Source organism: Copadichromis virginalis, linkage group LG3 (assembly GCF_057382275.1).
Source record: "Copadichromis virginalis isolate Kocher_CV1m ecotype Utaka linkage group LG3, C_Virginalis_male_GT1.1, whole genome shotgun sequence".
Classification (NCBI taxonomy): domain Eukaryota; kingdom Metazoa; phylum Chordata; class Actinopteri; order Cichliformes; family Cichlidae; genus Copadichromis; species Copadichromis virginalis.
In genome coordinates, this window is record NC_140620.1 from 47,145,845 (window position 1) to 47,158,915 (window position 13,071).

At 41.4% G+C, this 13,071-nt stretch overlaps 1 protein-coding gene across 34 annotated transcripts in view; it reads left to right on the top strand.

Annotated features, from left to right (window-relative positions):
- ptprda (protein tyrosine phosphatase receptor type Da) overlaps positions 1–13,071 on the top strand; it is a 426,095-nt gene that overhangs the window by 117,970 nt on the left and 295,054 nt on the right. For all 34 annotated transcript variants that reach the window (XM_085451392.1, XM_085451404.1, XM_085451395.1 and 31 more), the window contains exon 4: positions 2,026–2,049. The gene's annotated coding sequence lies outside the window, so the exon portion shown is untranslated. The remainder of the gene's footprint in view (positions 1–2,025; positions 2,050–13,071) is intronic.

Below are 13,071 nucleotides of genomic sequence, written 5' to 3' on the forward strand. Positions count from 1 at the left end.
AAAGACAACACGGGGAACAGACTTCTCAGCTTCTTTCTTTTTATTTGACTTGTCAAAAGTTTCCATATCGTGTTTTGGGTTCTACACAGCATAACTAAGACCTTGGAAGCAGCTTATCTGCTTAAAACAGGAGGGTGAGAGAGGGTGAAAAAAGTGTCTTAGTCTTCCATCTATTTCCTGGTTCACAGAGTGGGTTTATTGAAGCCACCAGAGCTTCAGTTTCTCCCTCTAGATTCTCCCTCCACCATACCCACTAGTCTAATCCACTTAGGCCCACGCTACCTCCACTAGTTTTGATTGGCTGGGCATCCTAAATTTCCACCACAGGACTCAGAAGGAAAAAAATCAATAATCTTCACTGCACTGCAAAAAGTCTCTCTGTTAAAAACAGGAATGTGGAATAGCTGAGAGCGTAGGACTTGTCCTTCCTGACAAAGTACAGTCATCTAACTGTACGCGCTTCATTGTTCTCAAGCATTTGCACTTCATTGCAAAATGCACCGCATGTAAACATTTGCCACAACAACTGTATCTTTTACATTTTCGTTGTTGCCTATTACTGGCATGGCTTGGTCTCTCACTTTCTCCCAAAACTGATGCTAATGCCGTTGAAACCCCAGGTGCTTCTCCACGGCACTTCAAGTCCAACATCAGTCCCTGCTACCCCCCTTCCCCAGGGTCCAATTTTCCTGGCATGAAGCTTCAAGGTCCTCAGCTGAGCTCTCTGTTTAGCAACAACAGTAGCAGCGAGCACGGATGTGTGTCAGGCGGAATGTAATGAGCGTCCCAGAGATTGAACCCCAATCTTCCTCCGCCTTTTGCCTGAAAATAGATTTGTTCTCACGCACAAAACAGATATTGCAATCACATTCACTTGTTGTTGATCCTCGTGGGGATTTGCTGCATCCCTACCAAAAATGTAAATGAATGCAGGGAGTTTTGGGGGCTGAGGGGGCGGGGATAGAAATCATCGGTGATAAATCATATTACCCGCAAATTCTGCTTAGCAACAAAACAAGACTGCACTGTAAGCAACAGCAACTCCGAATTAGTCCTGAGTCTACTATTTCCCTCACACTATTCCCTGTTATTGTCAGCTCACTCCATTTCCGTGTTTTATTGCACATTTACAAGAAAGCAAAACTGTGCTTTAGAAGAGTACATTTGTACAGGGACCACTTCCGATGTTAAAAAAAAAAAAAAAAGCACGGTGTAATGGAAATCCAGTACATATTTCTCAGCATGGTGGAATATTAGTACAGGAAAGCAGAGGGGAGGGTTGGGGACCAGGCCTATCTCAATACCCCTTTCTGTAACTCATGGGAATGTCAGGTAGCAGTGACTAGTGAAGATGTGGCTAAATGGTGGCCTTTTTTTGGCGTGCTGCCTGGGGTCTTTGTGGCGTGCACAAGACTGCCATTTTATTACGCCTTCGGAACCTTGGATGTCCGCTGTCGGACTAACAAGCTCGGGGAAGTGTAGTAAAAGGTCCAGGACATAGGGTGAGAGATATCTGAGGGCTACTTAATTACCTCAGAGACATATGGAGAGAGAGCGAGGAACACTCTGGGTGTGGGTTTGTGTGAGCACATTTGTTTGTTCTGTGGTTGTGTTACACTAGTGGGGGAACGAAAGAAGAAGGGGAAAAAAAGGCGATGACTCGCAGGTAATGGATTGGGTTTCTGCTTACATAATTTCTGCCTCCACCTTTAAAATTTTGAAACACTGACAAATATTAATGCAAGTTGTGCAAACTCGGGATCCTCGGGGGAGACTATCTCAGACGTTTCATGTCCCTCGATTAATAAATGATGTCCCCCTCTCTTGATACAGCCTATTCTTAACCCCCTGACTCTGTACAATGCTGGGAGACGATCATTTTTCAGGGTAGCCGGAGAAAGCCTCAGCCTGCGTTGAAGTTTAGCTTGCTGTACATTGTAATTTGCTGACGTTTCTTCTTCTTTTTTCTCGCTTTCTCTCCTCCTCCCCCCCCTCCCCCACTTTTCCCAAATGATTTGCTTACAGATGTGACCAACCATTCCGCACTAGGTAAGACTTGTTTCATTTTTCATAGCACTATTCCCAAGAGTGAGAGCGCTGTTTGAATTGTCACGTGTCTATGGAAGTGATGCAAATGCATGAATATAGAAAAAGGGTTAGGTGACGGGTGGGGTGGGGCTCGGGAAGAGCCAACGCAACACCGAGATGCTGATGTTTGCCCAGTAAGGTACGCAATGCCCTGCAATCCCCACCCATCCCATTTTCCCATATGTGTGCATGAGAATAAACAATGGTGGCTTTCTCTGGCAAGTGGATTGTGTGCTCTGTGCCTTCAATTTGAGTTTTATTCAAATGAGAATCAAATGTCCCAGATTGTTCAAAGAATACGCCAGCAGTGTTGACTTAAACAAGCATTGAACGGATGGTGTTTGTTTCCACTCTGTGGTGAGTGTGTGGAAATCTCACATGTGCTAAGCTGTGAACCCCTTTGCTGTTTCGGCAAGTCCACGTGTCAACATGAAACCGCTGGTAGCGTGGATAGTGGCCATGTAGTGAGAGAAACCTGGATTTCTTGTTCCCGGAATTAACTTTCCTCTGAAAGTTCATCCATGCTTCAACTTTTCTTTTCTTTTTTAAGGTGGTCTGCCATGTACTGAAGAGCTGAAAAGGACAAAAGTTTTTATACTTGGTAAAAAGACTTGGAGCAGTTTTACACTCTTAGCCATAAAAAAAGACGCCATAACTCCTGCTTCCAACCCACTGAACACTCCTTCTCTGTAGTCAAACTGCATTGCACTCTGGCGTTCTCAGATCTGCTGCAGCATTAATTAGAAATCCCACACAGATGCACAAAGAAAGAATAATTCAATTCCGACTCAATACCACATTTGTTTTTTAACCTAGAAACACAGCTGATGAGGGGCTCACTTTATAATTCCGTTTATCCTGCGCAGGTCATACTTAGTGCAGTTGTGCTCATGTGGGTCTGATGGATGCTGCTTTTTTCCTGCATATGTCAGAACTGCATTAATTACTTTTCCTCACAGTGGTGGAAACTGCTTCAAAGATTATCTAATAAAGCCATGCATTGTAACTGCAGAAAAAACGAGGCTGAATGTGGATGTCAGGGTTATAGGGGGGGGTTGTTCCAGAAAGCAGGTGCACAGTACTGTGCACAAGTCTTGAGCCCCCTTTGTTTCCTTATATTTTGCTAGGAAAATGGGAAATAGGTGCAGGGATTATTGAAGTTCCAGATTACAATAATAACCAGCTTGATGTTTAGTGTGACCACCTTTATTCTTCATCGCAGCCGGAACTCTCCTAGTCAGTTTTCTCATAATTCTTTGAAGCAGTCTTCAGGAATAGTTCTCCAGGCTTCTTGTAGGACTGTCAAAGCTCTTTTTTTGGTTATTGGTTGCCTTTTGTTTTGTGTTCTCTCAATATGATCCCACGGTGCTTCAATAGTGTTGAGGTCCGGGCTCCGGGGAGGCCAATCCATGACTGATGGTGTTCCACTGTGTGTTTTTCTATATATGTGTGTTTGGGATCATTGTCATGGTGAAAAATGATGCCATGGCCGTCAGACATTGGTAGATCAAACCAGATGTCTATAGAAACACACTGTTGTACACCCCCCCCCCCCGATATAATGATGACAAATTGTCATATTTAGATTCATCTGTTCATAAGACCTGTTGCCAGTGATTTTCAGTCCAAGTCTTGTATAATGTGGCATAGATCAACCGTTTCGGCGCTCTTCTCTGATGGATTTTTTCCTATTTCTTAAGAACATGACTTTCAGAAACTGTTCATCTTCTGTAGATGGTCTGTCACATCTTCATTTGCCCTCCACTTGTCCAGTTTCTTTAATTTTTTGAAGGACACACTGGGCACAGTGTCAAGATAAGCCAAGTTTTCAGGTAATAGCTCTTTGGGAATCACATTGCTGATGCAAAAAAAATAATATTTTATGTCTATCAAGTTGTTATCTTTTTGTCTTCATAGATTCAGCTAACAAATGTGAATAAACGTGTTTTTGGTTTAGGCTAATGTTAACAAAGTGAACAAAGATACAGCCTAAAACTGATTCTTTGCCAAGTTGTCTGTTATATATAGACACAACACTGGCTCATCCCATGAGTTAGGTGCCTTTCTAAACTTCACTGACTCATATGCCAGTGTTAAGTGGCTGAAGAAGCAAACAAAAATGGGCTGATTATGGTCAGGTACAATCACAGTAGGGCTGAACGATATATCGCATTTGCGATAATATCGCGACATGATCAAGTGCAATTTTCTAACCGCAAAGGCTGCGATTATACTCTGGACATGTCCAAATTCATGGGCTGCATCCTCCTGAGGCTGCATTTGTAGACCGATTACGTCACAGCGACGCGCCGAAGGCTGTCCAAATTACTACCATATCCCAGAATTCATAGCGCGGCCCAGCCAAACTCCAGTTTCCAGCAATGGCGGCCGCTACTAAGTTTTAAAATTACTCATACTAATCTTTCAGGGTCACAAAATAAACTTTTAACATATTTTCAGGCGAGAAAGTAGCTGTGTAAACATCAAATATCTGCTCGGTTTATCAAGATATCCCATATTTGCAAAAGTGCTTCGACGTTTTCAGAGGCGTCTGCTACCCACCAGCTCGACAGCTAGCCGGGAGCTCGAGGGTTACTGATGCGGCCAAGAACGGCACAACTCCCGGCACATCATTTTCAGATCACCGCGGAGTTTCGCTGCTCGGGTTAAACGTAATATATAAGTCACTTAGACAACCTAAAAATGTTATTGTTGGGCTTTTTTCAGTGTTTTGTTTGTTCGTGAGTAAATCGGTTTGGCTGAGATTAAAGTTATTAGATTAGATAAAATAAAACTTTATTAATCCCCCGGGTGGGTTCCTCCTTGGTTTTCACACAGCTGACTAAACGTCAAACAGAAAACTTATTAAACAGAAGTATGAGACAGTCGAGAATTTACACCAGTGTCTGGTTATATTTTAGATAGCAAGAAGCAGACGGCCGAGTTTATTAAACTCCACCGAGACAGCGGTGACGCTAATCAGAACTAGACCGTCCAATTTCACGCCTTTAAACTTTAAAGGCGTGTTTGTGTGTGTGTTTATACAATTGCTATTATGTTTGCACTTTATGTGTAATGTTACTGACTGCAAAGATCAGTAAGATGTGTGTATTTTTTATTTATTAGTTTTATTTATTTAATATTATTTTTTAATTGAATGACTGTCTAGTAGTTCACAGATGTCGAAAAACTGAGTGTGGTAAAGCCACTGATTTTTTTTATGTATATTTCTGCAATCTGCACATTGTACTGACTTTCATTTTAATGTTTACACCAGGGTTCCTTGTCAGCACTTTATGCTCAGATGTTTGTAAGCTAAAAATAAACTATTGTGTATGTTCAAATATACTGTTGTGATTGAAGAAGTTAAATAAAAATGTCAGTCATCAATTCATGCATCACCTCATGTCATCATAACAGAGGTCTGTCTTCCAGGAAAGAACAGTTTAAAATTAATGTAATATAGTATTGGCCATACTATATGATGTATTGCTTGTCTTTGTTTAATAATACAGAAGACAAAGACCTTAAAAAATAATCGCATATCGCATCGCAATCGCAATATTGGGGCAAAAAATCGCAATTAGATTATTTTCCATAATCGTTCAGCCCTAAATCACAGGACTGAAAATAACTGAAAAACGCAGCCAATTTTCCAAGAAAAAGTTGAAAGCCTCGAGAACTATCACTCAAGACCACTTAAAAAAAGAAAGACTGACTTCTTGGATGAAAAATATAAAGAAATGAGTTGTGGATCAAGACTTTTGCATAGTACTGTTGTTAAAACTCGGAGTTTCTCAACTGCGAGTGACAAAATCTACATTTGGAGGCTGGAAGTGACTACTTCACAAGACTGTGTGAGCTTTATATTTTGAACTTTCCCCCCCTTTGTGTTCAGATTCTCTGTTTAGGCACAAAAGACTACTTGTGCAACAATCCTCACGCGTCAAAAAAGTATGCTCAACTGCATATGTGTTTAAATGTAATGCTTGCACGTTCTTTTCAAGCATCCTTATGTGATCAGTTAGGAAGGGAAAGAAAGCCCACTACCGCCTACCCAAAAATACCAAAGGACAATTGTACATTTGTGAGACACCGGCAGCTTTGCCAAAGGGCAGGATGTGAAGCCTTGAGAATAGAATGGGCTGAACGTGGTAACTGAATCTGTGAACTTAACCTGCTCCGTTTCTTATTTTTATTTTTAACAAACTCAGAGGGTCTCTGTGATGCCGACCTGTAGCAGCTGTCTGCTTCAGTTCCTCCTTAAAAAAAAGTCGATGTCAACATATGTAGTTTGCAGATTTAGTTAGTGATCATTCATCGGTATTTGTCATGGTGTGATTAGTCACACTGATTGAACAGTCCTGTCATAGCATCTCATGTTCTAGATTAAGCGACTATTTCTAAATCAGGATGATTGCCGTGCAGTTTAAACAGGCCCCATATGGTCTTTGTGTGTCTTGATAGGCATGCATTTATGTTTCCAGTTCCCCTGTAATCGCTGCAGACTCTGCTCTTTATTCACTCATTACCATGCCAGTAATGTCACTGAGCTCCACTGCTGCTACCTTTCTTTACTACCCATGCACTTGGACAACTCAGTGAGCATCCGCAGATTTACTTTAACTAACGGATCGTCCGTCCTTGAACCGAGAGCTTGGGGAGTTTGTTAAATGTGCTATGTGGAAAAAATCCTAGACGTAAAAGAAGGGTACGTGCAAAAATATCCCTGGCTGTTGGATGTCCAGAGAAGTGTAGCATCCTATGTTTTGTCAGTGTGTGTTAGAGACACTCAGCAGGCTGCAGGAGAGTGATGGAGGTTAACTGCATGACTGAATCTACCATAGCAGGGCATCAGACCAGGACAGCGGGACTTTTCAGTGGTACCCATGGCTCCAAGCATCTGTTCAGAAGGGGAAAATCAATCATCTCACCCCCAAGGTGTAGGAGGTGTATTGGACAAATGAGAAAACTGGCACACCTTGATGCGACTCTTACTTGACCGGTGTTGTGGCTCAGATACAAAGTTTTTCTCAATGCAGTTGACTTTTCATACTCGGACAGACTGCCACGTTATTGTGTAATTGAATACCCAGCGCCATGCCACTACACTCGCGCAGTTTGGCTACTCGGCAGAGCATCTGCAAGCAGTTCTGGTCCTGCTCTCAACTCTTTGAGGCAGGCACTGGCTGACTGCTCGGAAACAGAAAACCCCTGGCTAGCTGAGAATAATAAGTACCCATGGGAAGCTGCCAGATGGACGTTTACTGTGAGCCTAGCTGGAGAGGGAGAAATCTGTCAAACATCACAGTAGGCATCTGTGGGGGAGCAGCGCAGGTTCACATCCACTATGCCGGATAAGAGGAGTGCTCTTTGTCGAGACTAAAAGCTGTTAGATTTTTAACGTATCACATCTAGTTGATGCATTTACCGTCTTTTTTTTCTCACAAGGTCAGCAATTCACATTACATTAAAGCCACCTGTTACAGTAAAAGCTTTAAATAATGTCTAGATTATGGATGCTTTAAGGATCCATCTATCACTTGATAGTAGGGGCCATTGCAAATACAGTCTCTAAGTGCTGTGGAGGTTGGCTTTTTTCTTTATTTAATACAAACCTATTCTTAATGAACACTGTACTCAATTTTTAGCCAGATTCGACTGTATTGCTAATGCAAGGATGGAGATTAAGACAGAGATTGCTCTTTTATTAGTGTGTGACGTTTTCAGGTGTCTGCCTATGCAAAGTTTTCTCCTACATCGCCCCAAAATTTTGGTTACAGGCGATTGTTTCTGTAACTGTTCCAAAAATGATCACTCAAAAAAATAAAAAGCCTCAGTTTCTGCCTGAGATAATCCTCGAATCCTCGTCTTTTGACTCGGAGTAGAAATGTCCAGTGCCTCCACACTCCCCCCCCCACCCCATCCATATACTCTTCAATATAAAGCTATAGGCAAGGAATTACAATTGGCTCATTATGCTCTCACAAGCTCAAGGGTTTCGTAGTGGGAGAATGAGAAAGAAAGAGCACAAAGAGTTCATTCCAGCATCGTCAGCAGTGAAATAGGACCTCGGTTCTCTTAGGCAAGCTGTGCTCCCGTTATTATTGCATTATGTCTGGCAGCCCTCCTTTCAGACAGGAACTGAGCCACACTTGATCAGTGATATGACACTGGCAGAGAGGAGAGTGATTGCTGGCTGCTCAGTTAAGCAAATACCATTATGTGGTAGAAGTCTAAAAGTAGATCTATGCCTGGTGAAAATTAGAAAAGGCAAGTTTGGAGAGCATCCAGAGTGTTGGCAGCTTTGTAATAGTCCACAGTGGATTCATCTGAAGTTATTTATTTATATATATATTTTTTCCATCTCTCAGAGGATAAGAACAATGCTATTCATGGATAATGCAGCACTTTCAAGTCTCCATCTGTGTTTATCATGCCCTTGGAAAAAAAAACAACAACGACGCGCTGCATATCATTCAAAAAATATCAAGAATAAATACAAACTTCACTTTTTTTTTATATGTGCATTTTATGACAACTTTATTATAAGTGCAGGTATACGTGAGGGACTGTGTGTTTTTAACAATGATTTGGAGTTCACAGGCAACGTGGGAATTCTTGTAAGGCGAGCATATGAGAAGCCGTAACCCAGAGTCAATCATACTGGTCCCTGTGGTGGATTGTGCTTTTTTCACCCCCCCCCGCGTTTTTCCCAACAACAGCTGGTTGAGTTGTTAATAAGAAATGTGACTGATAGCTTGTTAGTGTGCCTTTGCATACACTTGAGTGACAGATTCAGCAAGCGTTCACTCTTATTTCCCGCCTGTGGGAAAATCTGCTTACGTTGCATTGTGGTAGCAGCATGTCAGTTATTCCCCTCGAATTTTCGATAGAAAAACATTGACATGATAATCCCTCATCATTGGCAGATGATCACGCATGTGAGTTTCCATTCTAAGCGCATGCAGATGCTTTCGGGATGTCGTGGAACAGTAGTTTTTAGGCAGACAACATTTAGATTTGAGCTCGCTTGGACGCACCTATCGCTGTAAGTGAAGCCGGGCTGCTGTAATGAACAGATGGCTTATCTTTAACTTTATCAACAGCGGAAGCGTCGCTAGCAAATGCAATAAGTTACTCCAGTAGCTGGAGGGAGAGCTGTATCCATCAGTAGCTAACGGCATATGGTGTAGGCACATTAAGGTGTCCTCTCCCTCTATTTCCCTGCCTTCCTGTTCTGTGAGTGGTCCTGAAGCCAAGCATCAGATGCTAACTTCACAAGGCAGCGTGTGTGTGTGTGTGTGTGTGCTTGTGTTGTGAGGGTTACTGGGCACCCGATTTAAGCTCCTCAGTTTCCTGTTTCATTAATTTTCTTTTTCCCCCTTTAAACTCTCCAGACATTTGTTTACTGACTGCATTCATTAATTATATCCCCTGGTTTAGCTTTACACCTAACCCAGGACCCCATTATTTACCTACCTCTGTTGTTTTCCTATTTGTTGTTTTTCAGAATCTGGTTTTTGCTAGTTCATAGTTTCAAGGCTATTTTCAAGAGTTAAACACGTCCGTTGCCAGTCTTGGTAAAAAAAATAAAATAAAAAATGTTTTTTTATCCATTTGGAGAGAAATCACAAGTAAATATTAGCAACCATATCCGTGTCAAGAGGGTGTTGTTTTTCCTCTCTCTCCGACTAACAACCTCCATTGCCTCTCCAACCTAACCACCCAAGTAAAGCGCTCTATTCCAACATTGGAAGGAGAGCTTGTTTACCAGCTCCTCCATGTGTTGCATCCCTATTAAGCTGAACGTCAATCAAAGCCTTGTTTGCTCGAGCGAGTGGCTTCGTCTTCTGCAGACCAACATGACAGAACGGTGTTGGACACAAATCAGACGGTGCACAAAAACGACACTCACCTCATGCAGATCGGAGAAGTGCGCGGCGGCAGTTGTCGTGATTACCGGCGTCTCTCGCGAAACATCAATGCCCTCGTGTGTCTAAGGAGTGGCCCCTTGCTGAAATAAAAAAAAATCCAAAGTTCTCTGGGCTAGTAACAAGGTTGCCTCAAGGTCAGTGCTATTTCTGTGCCGACTACATTTGTCATTGTTTTTCTTTTCTTTTCTTCAGGAATGAATTAACATTGTGTAATAATCACCTCCGGTGCTTTTTAACTCTCATTCTCACTCCCAGTTTTGACACCCTTTTTATGCTTTCAACTCATGTATAAAACCTCTGATATGCCGCAGCATGGATCCAACACAAACCCCCCCAAGCCTTCCCTTTCCTATTGTTACTCCATGTTACGTCTCTCTCTAATAAGCAGCGTTAATTAGCCCGCTCCTCAAAAATATAATTTTCTATTGTGTCTTCGGGGTTTGGTCATTAAACGAACAAAAGCAGTCAAACGACTGACACAATACACTCAGCTGATTAAGGGCGCAGCCATGACAAAATGTGGCTGAGAAACAATGAGGGGACCTGCTTGATTCTACATCATCCTGTTATCTCTTGTTTTTGTCTTCCACTCGGCTTGCGAAAACACGTGACCTTGTTGCACATGTTGCACATGTGAACTCTTAATTTTGAACAGAAGCCCATTTTTTGTATGCGATTAGATACACACACTGCTTAACAAATTTACTAGCCCACTACCACTATTTATGCCACAGCTGCCCTAAATTATCAGCCCTGACGAATGGCCAAAATCACTTTTTTAATGTTTTTGTAACGGTTAATCTACCAGTAAGCTCACAAGCTCTTCAATCAAAATGATATTTCTACTGCCACAATATGATTGTTGATGTTATCCGTGAACTTTCCATGAAAAAGCAGGAAAAAATAGCAAAGCCCATTTATATTTTTCGATTAACACGCCAAATTAAAGTTATTTACTTGCATACTTAAGAAAAAAAATGCTTTTAGTCATTGAATTTAATGCTTTCTCAAAGAAGTCCAGTGTTCAAATTTCAGCATAGAACCATGAATTCAGTATTATTCAACTATCAAATAGCAATATATTTTTCAGTAGATGTTTTTGTATTTTCTTGTGAAAGGTGGTTTAATAGATTTGTTAAGCACATATAAGAATATGCTACCAACACACTGCTGTTTTCATGCCTGAATTTTTATCCAGACCAAAATCTCTTCTATTTCCAATCACATCTTTTGGGATAATAGCCGAATTCATATGGTCTCCTTTGAGACAGCATCTGGCCCAAGTTGGCTCAAGCATCATACATCCATTTTGGCTGAACATTTGAGAATGATGAAGACCGCTGGACAAAATCCATGGCCTCGCTTCTCTGAGGGTTCAATGTCAGAGGTCGTTGGGTGACCAACCCATCTGTCGGTCTGGCATTACCACATAAAGTACAGGCTGGATTGTTTGTAATCGAGCAGCATGTTTCGTGGGAGTCTAAGCAGAGACAGGCTGTGTTCACGGCTTGCTCAGATGTATACTGTACATCTACATCACCGCAGAGCGTGCCAGCAGATTATGTCACTGTGGCCGATTCGATAAACAATGTTTTGATGGAGGCAAAGTGACAGTAATGTATGTATTTTTTGGGGGGGTGGCCTATCAAGGTTTTAGAGGTATGTAATGTAAAAGCATATGCTTGAAAAGCTTCAGCAATACTACCATACAGTTTAAAACACTGCATGCTTCTTTGGTGTAGATAGAAACTGACAGTTATACTTGAATTATTATAACCGTCTAAACTGAGCCCAAGGATGAGATCAGGGTCAGCTCCTGTGGCAAAAATGTTATTGGGCACAATAATAGCATTCAAGTCTTTTGCATCTTAAACCAGCGGTCCCCAACCTTTTTTGCGCCACGGACCGGTTTATGCCCGACAATATTGTCATGGACCGGCCTTTGAGGTGTCACGGATAAATACAACAAAATAAAACTAGTACCAGTACCGAAAAAAAGAAGATTTATTCATAACACACGTGAAAAGACCCAGGAAAACCGAGTTAACGATCAAAACGATAACAAAATAACGCTGAAAACCGATAAAAACCCTGAAAACCATACATTTCACACCTGAGCCCTCAACACTCTCGCGGCCCGGTACCAAACCACTCACGGACCGGTACCGGTCCGAGGCCCGGGGGTTGGGGACCGCTGTCTTAAACCAGCACATCCTCAGATCGACCATTATGGATAGAAAAGAATAAAACTGACTGGTATGCATCAGTTTTTACTTAGTTCTAGCACATGTTGCAAATTTACTACACTGGTTGGAAACGGGCAAATGTAGAAAACACAACCACATTGCACACATTTTCTTTTTATTCAGTGCTTCAAGAATCAATGAAAGGGTGATTTTTTTTTTTTTTTTATTGTGACAGTAGATGTCAAAAAAAGTTACCCATTAGATTTTCCAATAGTTAACTTCTTGAGTAACTTTGCCTCCTTTATTGGTTTTTACTTTGAGAACCAAAGCCAAAGCTGATGGGTCGTAGTTATATGAATAATGCACGCACGCACACAAATATTTTCTGTTACCTCTTCAAAAACCACAAAAAAATAAAGCGGAAAATGCTCCCAATGACATGTAACTTGATTTCATTTTTTTCATCTATTTTTGAGAAGAATTGGTTTTGAGACCGAGTTAGAACTGCCTTTAATGCAAAATCTAATGTATCCCACTAGCTTTTCTCCCTGCCTAATGTTATTTACGGTTTCTGTCCATTGCTGCTCTGACAGAGATACAACGTGTCACATTTGTATCTTTTAAAGAAAGAAACTGATGGTCTTAAGGTCAGAAAGAGTTTTACAAGTGTGCCATCGCATCAACTCCTACGATGTCCACAGTATTCTGACTATGGGCGATTAAAAAAACAAGCTACTAATGCATCATTCATATAAGATTGAAAAGGTTTACACTATTTCTTTAAACGTCAAATTTCTCTTTTACATTGGAATTCAGCAAACATTTAGTCATGCTGTAACTTTTTATCGTTTATGTTCAGC